The 10,480-nt window shown below is 36.7% G+C and overlaps 1 long non-coding RNA gene across 1 annotated transcript; it reads right to left on the bottom strand.

Moving 5' to 3' along the window:
* Window positions 1-3,698: 3,698 nt before the first annotated feature.
* Window positions 3,699-6,869, bottom strand: LOC145601859 (uncharacterized). Its single transcript, XR_014104455.1, has 2 exons — window positions 6,407-6,869; window positions 3,699-3,909 (listed from the first exon to the last, which is right to left on the bottom strand). It is a non-coding gene; the product is annotated as an uncharacterized LOC145601859 (long non-coding RNA).
* Window positions 6,870-10,480: the final 3,611 nt, after the last annotated feature.

Raw genomic sequence — 10,480 nt, forward strand, 5'->3', positions numbered from 1 at the left:
ATAAATGGGTTACATCCGTCTAATAAATGGGGCGGGTCTTACACGAGGGTCAATTATAACTCGGGTGTTTGGTAACTGGGAATTGAGGGTGGGATTGGGAGTTTTAATCCCAATTTAAAAAATAGGAAAAATTGCTCCCTTTATCTGAATTTTGCTCGTCCGTCCAAATTAATCCCTACTTTGAATTATTCCAATCACTCCCAACTTTAGGGGTATTAATTTCTATTGCACCCAAATGACTTGGAACCGGTTGATGAGGTAAATTTTGCTGACTTGTGATTAGTTGCACACGTGTCGCAACCGGATTGGTTCAAAAGTAAAAAAAATAAAAATTAAATAAAAATCAAAACATAAAAATTAAAAATAAAAACAAAACCACCCAACCCGCAGCCACCCACTGCTAGCCATCCCCGTTTCCCCCGGAGCATCGGCCACCAAAGCAGCAGCCGAAAATCAGAGGGGAAGGGGCGATATTCGGCAGGGATGCGAGGGAGGTGGTCAGAATTCGTCAGGAATGGGATGAGAGGGCAAAAATCGAAGAGGAAGGGGGCGGAAACGAAGGGGAAGAGGGCGGAAAATGAGGAGAAAGGGGAGGAAATGACGGCGAAGGGAGGTTTAGGCGCCGATTTTCGGCAGCGAGGGAGGGGTTTTCGAGGGTGGGAAAAGGAAAGGGGTAAGTTTCGAGGGCGGAGGAGGGGTTTTTGGGGGTGGGGAAAGGGAAAGGGGTAAGCTTCGAGGGCGGGGGAGGGCTGCACGCTGTTTTCCGACAGCGTGGGAGGAGTTTTCGGGGGTGGGCTGGCCATCGTTTTCTGGCAGCGGGTGAGGGGGAGGGATATTTTCCGGGATAGGGTGGGGGCTGGGTTTGGTAGTTTTTTTTTTAAAAAAAATTGTTTTTATTTTTTTTCTTTTTTTTAATTTTTTTGGACCTATCACGTATTGACACGTGTCTGGTAACTTACTATATCAGGTTAGATGACCGGTTTGGTGCAATAAAAATTAATACCCCCTAAAGTTGGGAGTGATGGGGAATAATCCAAAGTAGGGATTAATTTGGGCGGACGGGGCAAAGTTCATATAAATGGGAGCAATTTTTCCTAAAAATTAAGCGTATTTGTTTGGTCGAAATGGGAATAAAAAGGGGATTGGGAATGGGATTATTTATGGGTGAATTCCCATCATTTTATTACCTAGAGAGAGTAGGTAATAAATAGATGGAAAGGGAATAAGGAGTAAATGACATTTTTGCCTTTAATGAAATGAATGAAGTAATAATCTTAGTGTAAGACCCCTATTGGGCCATGCGCGGTATGGCGTGCCTAGGCAAAGGCACACTACGGCTTGGCTAGGTGCTAGGTCTGGTACATATTACTATATGACCCTATGGTGTGGTTAATAAATAAGTAAAGGCATATGGTTGCTTCTATATATTAGCTTGGTAAGCTAAGGTTGATTAGATGGGCATTGGAGCCAACGGTGGTTGGGGCCAATAGTCCATTATTGTGTTTCTGTCACTGGTGTGTTCACTAGGATTACAAGCGCAGAGCAATATAAAGCTCTTTAGGGGGAAGGTATCTCTCATGGCTTGGTGCGGCCATGTGTAACACCCTAGAAATTCCTTTCCTTTAAACACACACTTTACTCTTTTAAAAATACGATTTAGGAAGATCTAAGACATTACCACCACCGTGAAAACGGCTAAGGCAATTATCAAAGACACACAGCGGAAGACTTGAAAGTCAAAATTAAGAAATAACACAATTTAAAAACCGAACTAAACAAAAGTAAAGTTGAAAATCAACAAAACCAAGTTAAATAAAATCCACTACAACTTGGAACCACTTAAGGCCCTTATTCAAAACCGATCAATCAAATAATAACGTTAGTCCAACAAACAATTAAACAAAAGTATCCAAAACATAAACATTTCACATCCTAGTGAAAACTAGCATAGTTCTCTCTTCACTCATGCCCCATCATGAACATGCCTCAATACCTGAAAAGAGTATCTCTACTTGCCCCCACTACTCTCCATTAAAATGGATCATCGTAGGCCCAAGATAAAGACATAGCCAGAGACAAACAATACACACAATAAGCAAAGCTGAGTACATAAGCGTATTTAAACACACTAACATGAAATTCCTAGCATCACACATACTTACCTCATTGCACCTGTTTACAAGCACACACAACAAACAACATGACTCTTTAACTGGACACAAAATAATTTATTTAGCGTTGATTACACATCGAACGGGTTTCCAACCAAACCTGCCTCAATAAATTGAGGACCACTGACACGGGAGCTAACCGTGCCAGCATCACCTATGCCACACATTGGTGGCGGAATTCCAGCGCATAATAATAATAATAATAATAATAATAATAATAAAAGGGAATATACAGCGTCCGGTACTCCATTAGAAGTTATGGTTAAATATAAAACCCCATAACTCCCCCCATATGTTCATACTCAAGGTATATACGTTCCAAGAGTTTTGGTGCGTAATCTCTTTCACTTTACGTTGTTTACATATTATTAGACTTGGTGATGACTCACAAAGCATAACAATTCAATCATCAATAATAATTCAAACAAACAAACATACCAATTTAATTCTTGAATGATTAGTGACCACATATAATTTAATGTTGAACCCTTTTTAAATCTACCTCAGTGTCAAAGACACCTTAAGCGCATAAAGCGCCAACAATCCTATCCCTCGGTGTTAAAAACACCTTAAGTGCACAAAGGCACCGACATACAATTTATTCCTTGTGTACATAGACACTTGCATAGCTCCTTCCTCATGCTTAAAGCATCAATAAAAATTATATGAACCATAATAAAATTCCTTTTCAATAATCCAAACATAACCAAACAATTAGTTTGACTAAACATGCTCTCTATCATGCCATAAATAAATATGTAGTCCATATAATCATGCCAAAATATAATTTTCCAATCCATAGATCATCACAAATAATTCATGCTTCACAATTCAATCACCAACACCAATAATTCACAATTCAACACATGAACCTTAGCATGATACTACTTGTAATTGATTGCAACCAAACCTAACATGATTCTACATCATCAAATATGCTAAGTACGCGAACGTACCTTCACTACTACAAAAAGCGTGTTTTTTGGACGCTTTTTAGGCCTTTTTTCGACGCTAAAAAGCGTCGAAAAATTATTTCTCGACGCTGCAAAAAAGCGTCGCAAATCCATGAGTCGAAAATTTTTCGAGGACACTAAAAAGCGTCGAGATTCTCGACGCTTTTTATTGTCTAAACTAATATACGAAGCGTCGAAAATTACGTATTTCGCGCATTATCCCAAATGTATGTAGTTTTTTAGCGACGCTTTTTGCTGTCCACATAATCAAATTTAGCGACGCTTTTTGTTGTCTTGCGTTTATTCATGTCGGCCTATGGTATGGCGGGAAAGTCTTTGAAATTTGAAAATGTGCAATTATGTAGACATTAAAAAGCGTCTAGATTTATTTTTTAAGTTTTTTTTTTCTTTTATCAAATTATTATCATCATACATATATTATAATTATTTAAATTTATCATAAATTAAATTAATTAATAACATTAAAATAAAAATAAACAAAAATTCTATATAACTAGATTAAAAAAAACACTAACTAATCAACAATAAAAAGAGTACGTAGTTAATTACCAAATTTAGAAAAGAAAACATCAACACAGTACAATCATTAAAAAAAAAATGGTCTCATATTATAGTATGAAGCTTGTCCCTAAATAAATACATCACTAATATAAGACTAAAAACCAAAATAGATAGATGATGGCCACATTGATCGATATAGTAGCTTGTTGATGCTCAAGTGTCCCGGCCTATTCTTTTGTTGCACCTACATTGCCTTTTCCAATCTTCAAAAAAAAAAAAAAAAAAAAAAAAATACAAAGTATAAATTAGTCTAAATCATTTTTTACCAAAGCAACCACCATTACACATATGAATAACTTGATCACAATCAGTTCATACTTCATATAGCTTAGATATATGTACATCAGTTTTGTTTGAATTAATTAATCTCACTTTCATTTTACTTTTCTTATTTATTCATCCATTTTTTATGAGAAATTTTGTATTTTTTTTTTTTGTAAAAATTAGAGCAAGTAAAATCATCAGACCTCAATAATCACATAACAAATTCAAAATGGGGGAGGTAACAACTCTAACAAACAGCAATAATAATAAAGCTCATTTTATCCCCAAACTTCAGCCATAATAAAGCTCAGAGTCAAATTTATGATAGCTAAAAGCAAACAGCAACAACACTTAAGAACAACAAACATCAATGCATCATAGTTGAATGTAAGGTTATTTGTTAGGTTATTTGTGGGGTTGAATGTAAAGCATTATCAAAGGCAATAATGCAATAAGGCAATACTGCAACATATCGCTAATGTGAATATATAGCTGTGAGACAAAGCATCCCTTCTTCGAAAATAAACGAAGGTACACATTATAGGAGTCACCAACTTAGTCCACCTTTGTCTATGCATTTTTCATGAAATTTTCTGAGAAAAATCAAAGCTATAAGAAGCTCTACACAAGGGCAGAAAAGCAAGCAGAGATAAAAGGATTTTCTTACAACACCATGATAACACTCAACAGTGAAGACATACAGCACTACACACACACACGATAAATAAATTGATTTAACAAAGTCTGACCACGATGAATGTCCTTAAATCAACTTGTACCAAACCCGAGCACAATGGCCAAAGACAGAACACAATAACCAGAACAGAACAACACAGAAGATATCACAGCATGCTAAAAATTACAAACAACAAAACAATAACCAGAATTTGCAGCCATTCTAGCAGGTTGTGTTAGATCATTTTTCTGAATTCTTTTTTTTTTTTTTTTTTTTTGAAATGCAACTACTCTAATACATCCTCTGTTGCTGACTCGAACCCTGCGATTCTATGTGTTACATGGCTCAAATTAGTTGTTTGTATAGCTATTTTAGTGAATGTATGTGCTGCTGTAAATATTAATCCGGTTTGTGTGGCTATTATAGTGAATGTACGTGTGGCTGTAGTTGCTCGTGGCTGGTGTTGCACTTTGCTGCTGCTGCTGCTGTTGTTGTTGTTGCTGCACTATGTTTTGGTTCCGCTGCTGCTGATGTCTGCTCTTGATGCTCATTTTGCTCTGCTCCTGCTGATGTATCCTCCTGATGCTGATGTTGCTATGCCCCTGCTATTGTGGTTATGCTCCCATTATAATTTTTTTTTTCCTTGCATGTTTTATTAAAGTGTAAAACATTATAGCTATTTATTAATGGAAATATCTGAGTTTTTATATGTGCAAGTCTTTGTATTAATTTAATGGAAAAAATGCAAAACTTATTTTATTTTTTGCCGTAAAAGGCACTGGTTCAGAGGCAAAACGGGTACCCTTTACTTCACTTCCATTACTCATCACCAAAGTTTGAGAATCTATTATCAATTGAACACCTTATTAATTCCATTACTCATCACCAAAGTTTGAGAATTAATATCCAATATCAGAAATTTGATATCCAATACATAACTCACAAGTCACGCAACAACATATTGGTGCTATTATAAAAGCAGCAGGGGAGCAGGACAAGCAGTATAAAAGCAGCAGGGGAGCAGGACAAGCAGTAGCAGGGCACACACACACACACATCATAAGCAAGCAGGGGAGCAGGACAAGCAGTAGCAGGGGATCAGGGCACACACACACACACACACACACACACATCACAAGCAAGCATTCACACAAGCTCTAAATGTATGTTACCTGATGTTTTGCCTTTCCTAAAAAAATTTAGAATTCCAGATTTGATGAATTCGAAGAGCATCTTTCAGTTTAACATAGATATTAAGGACAGAAACGAAAGATTAAGGGATGAAGAAGAACAATCAGATATATGGGTGTATGAGTGCTAAGCAATAAGAACCCTAAATTGAAGCAAAACACCCAAAATGTATTTCTCATAAAATCAAACTTAATACTAACTCCATTTTCGGCATTCGAATCTTGTAGTTGAGATAATCACAACCCTCCATTCATAAATTGTTACCCGTAATACATACTTACCTTAAGAATTATACCATTAAGTTATTATAGTATAAATGAAGCTAAAATCATCTTCCATTATCAATTAACCAAGACAAAAATAATTAAATTCAAGAAAACCTCCATTACCAATTCATCTAAACCGAAAATAAATAAAAGCAAGTAATCCTCCATTATAAATCAACCAAAACAGAAACAATTGTAAAATAAATTAGCAAGTAATTCTCCATTTTCACTTTTTTTTTAACAAACAACTCCATTTTCACTTAACCACGGTAGAAACTATTGATAGTAGGTAAGAGGACTTACGGCACATGTGGTGGCGATGATGTTGGTGCGGGTGCGAGTGCGAGTGCAGGAGGTGAGGGTGGCGGCAGTGCGGAACATAGAAAAATAAGCGACACCAACACAACAATTGAATTAATCAAGCAAGCCTTTGATTTGATACTAATAATGACCGAATATACACAATAACTAATAATTGAAGACAATTTCACCACAATAAATCAAAATAAAAACCTAATTTGAACAATAAATCTGCATAAAAGCAAGGAAATTTATGAGAACATTACCGGGAATTGAGAAAAATAACGAGGAATAATTTTCCACATTTTAAAGGCAAAATCTCTAAAATTGAAGGGCCATTAAGAGATGAGATTGTTTGAGAACTGAAGATTATGATGGATGATACGGAGCACATAAGTTAGGTTTTGGGATCTAGATCTATGGCGGCGAGTGGGAGCAAGAGGTTTTAATTTTTTATTGCGTATTTTTTTATAACCCTACTTTATTAAAATTACTCATAAACTTCTAATCTTATCTATCAGGCTGCTATTGAGTCACGTGCATATGATTTATCGACGCTTTTCACCGACCAGACACAATTTCGTCTTAGAAAAGCGTCACAAAAAAACGGAACCTTAAATTTTATGCTGACACCTTATGCTCAGCGTCGAGGCAAAAGCGTCGAGAAACTAAGGGATTTGTAGTAGTGCTTGAATATGATCTTAAATTCGCCACGACTAGTAAAAATCACTTACTTCAAAGTCTCCTACACATTAAAATTATAATAGTGTATCAAAGTCCACTCTAAACAAATTTCCAGCAATATATACTATTTTAAAACCCTTCATAAATTAATTAGAATAAGCTGAAATTATATTTAGAACACCATAATTAAGTCCCCTTTAATGGGTAATTTAAATTCCCTTTAAAAACATAAAATTTAGGTTTCTACATAAAATTCCTGCACTATTTTTATAATTAAAACTTGCTGAAAATTAGTCTTAAAGCACTTAAATTGAAGGTCTAAACATTAATACATCATATACTTCCATAATTTCATAAATCAAGAACCTAGGGTTTCAAAAATTGGGGCTTTTTAATTAAAATCAAATCTGAAAATTAATTAACATAATTACAACATTCAAACATCAAAATTTAATCCCAAAACTCATAATTTATAATTAGATCTATGCATAGATTAGATTAAAGCAAGAAAGATTAAATTTTTTTTTTTGAGAGCCAAACACGGCAGCAGCAGCCACCGCGGCAAGGCTGGGCTGCTGTCGCCTGCCGCCGCAGCTGCTGGCTGTGCGCCGGTGGCTGTGGTGGTGTGCGGTGGTGGTCCGGCCACGTGTGTGGCTGTGGTGGTGGCCGACCGTGAGAAAGGGGAATGGGAAGAGGAAGAAAAAAAAGAAAGAAAAGTAAGGAGAAAAGGGGAGAAGCTTACCTTGGGTTTTCTCCACTCTGGGCAAAGTTGATTTGCCTCATAAGTGGGATATTTATACCCCTTTTCTACCAACCCTTTTACCCTAAACTTTCCTCTTTTAATTTTCCTAATCCCTTCCCAAATAAAACTTGTTAAAAATAAACTTTCTTAAATTAAAACCCCATCTTTTAAAATAAAAGTAATTAAATAAAACTTTCCTTTTATAATAATATTAATAAAAATGCTTTAATTAAAATGATTATAACTAATTAAATATTTCATTAAATACATACTTTAAATAAAATACGTATAAAAATACGGGGTATTACACCATGGGTGCATCATTGGCTAAGGCCATGATGCATGGTTCTAAGGATGGTGTGGGATATCTAGGACTTGGGAACAAGGTTTGCTTGAAAACTTAGTGGGCTAAGTGACTTGGGTTTGAGTAAAGGCTCGTGGCGAGCCTTTGCTGGTGCGTGCTTGGTGTAGGCTACAAAGTGACGCGTCGGTTGGGCACCGGCGTTGCTACGAAGCGACATGTCGGTTGGGCACCGGCGTTGCTACGGGGCGTTGTCCAGGCAACGGCACGGGACATCGAAGCAACGCGACACTTGGGCACGAGTGCGGTGTTGCGAAGCAACGTGACGCTTGGGCACAGGCATGGTGTTGACAAGGCAGCACGTGGGTGCAATGCTTAGTGGTAGTTGGCACGGATGTTGGAAGTTAATCCTTATGTGAAGAGATGCTATGGAATGCGAAGCAAGGTGTTGGTTGGAGCTGAACGATAGTGATGCGAACGGTTACGATCTATGGATAAGGATTGGATGTTCAGCTAAGGCGAAGCGACACTTCACATTGTGGATGACGGATTGTGGGCAAAGGCATTTTGGATGAAGCGAAGAGGCACGAGTGATAATGGTGGCGATCCGTGACGGTTGGCTAGGATTGCTATCCGCGTCGGTTGGTTAGGATTGCTATCAGCAACCATTGGTTAGGATTGCCATCAGCAACGATTGGTTAGGATTGCTGACTTGTATTAGTTTACGGATAATTGCATGAGCGCCACTTGGCATGCATGCGTGATTAGTGTCTGTTCGCATTGGAAGGGGTTGTCCTTCTTTGCCTATAAATTGATGACCTTGGGGTCTGTCCAAGGCATCCAGAAACTATGGTGTAATTATGTTATTAATGATATTGATAAAAGAAGTATGCTTTGTTATATTCTAAGTGTTTGACTGTGTTATCGTGTTTATTATATTGTGTGTTCATATATTATGTTAGTGTGAAGAATTAGGCTGGATAGTGTTTCTAACGCCATCATATATAGTTAGTGAAAAATTAGCTACATCAGAGCGGGTTTTTATGATAGCGTTGCTGCATTGTTATGTCTCCTTGAAAGATGATCTTAAAGAAGGTTCCTCGTCCTATTGCCCCATACTTACGAGAAATTAAAAGATTAAAGAAAGATAAGTCTCGTCGCTACAAAGAACTTCATTCTCAAATTAAGGATATTGTCGAGGAAGGTATTGATTGATTTTTCCCTGATCATTGTGGTTACTCAATCCATCACCACATCTACAATCCAGTCCCATTGAGTGTGCTTCCATCCCCACAAAATTCTGGCCCTCAATCTTAGTCCCATAAAACTAGCATTCTTTCGGAAACTTTTGTCACTCAACAAACGTAGGAAAATGGTGAAGTTCTCTGAAGAAAACACGGCCTCTTTGGCCAAGATTGAAAGGTACTTAGGTTATAGAAATGATAATCTTCCCCCTAGTATGGTGCATGAATCAGTTATGTTACTTTCTGAACAACTGAACGAAATGAATGGGATGATAAAAAATCTTGTGGGAAAACAAAGGGAGATGCTTATCCCTAATGGTACTCCTTTGTACAAGGAGAAAGAAATAGAGATGGATGGAAGCGAAGTTGAATTATTTAAGGGAAGAACTTTCTCTTATTCACAAGGCGGTTGAAGAGAAAACATCTTCATATTCATCTAAGGATCGTGCTAAGGTTCCAGAATCGAAGTCATTCGATGACTCTAGGGACTCTAAGACCCTAAAAAATTTCATTTGGGATTTAGAATACTATTTCAAAGTGACAAATCGGGGAGATGGTGGCAAAGTTGATTTGGCCGCACTGTATCTTTCCGGTGATGCAAAGCTGAGGTGGAGATCTCGCCAAGAAGCGGATAAATTAAGTAGCCTGAAAAGATCCCATAGCCTCATGGGATGTAATGAAGGAAGATATCAGAAAGCAATTCCTGCCCAACAACACGTCTTGGGTTCCAAGTAGTGTAATCCCCCGTATTTTTAAATATTTTATAAATGAAAATTTATTTTATTTATAATATTTATTTGTTATTTTTCATAATTTAATTTCAAAAGTTTCAAATTATTAATCTGGGTCGAAAATTATTTGAACAAATTATTTTATGCACCTTTATTCTACAATTTATGTCCAATCATACAAGCCTAACCCATTTGTTTACTTAATCGACCCATTATTTTTATGAGGCCCAATCTTTCTTTTTACCCTACAATAATTCTCTCCTATAAATATCCCATGAATCTCCAAAAATTTCCCACACAAAAAGGTTAGTTTTATTTTCATCCTCTTCATTATTTTGCTTAATGTTAATTTAATTGTTTTGGGTTTTGATTTTA

This window comes from Chenopodium album, chromosome 21 (genome assembly GCF_948465745.1).
Source record: "Chenopodium album chromosome 21, dcCheAlbu1.1, whole genome shotgun sequence".
Classification (NCBI taxonomy): domain Eukaryota; kingdom Viridiplantae; phylum Streptophyta; class Magnoliopsida; order Caryophyllales; family Amaranthaceae; genus Chenopodium; species Chenopodium album.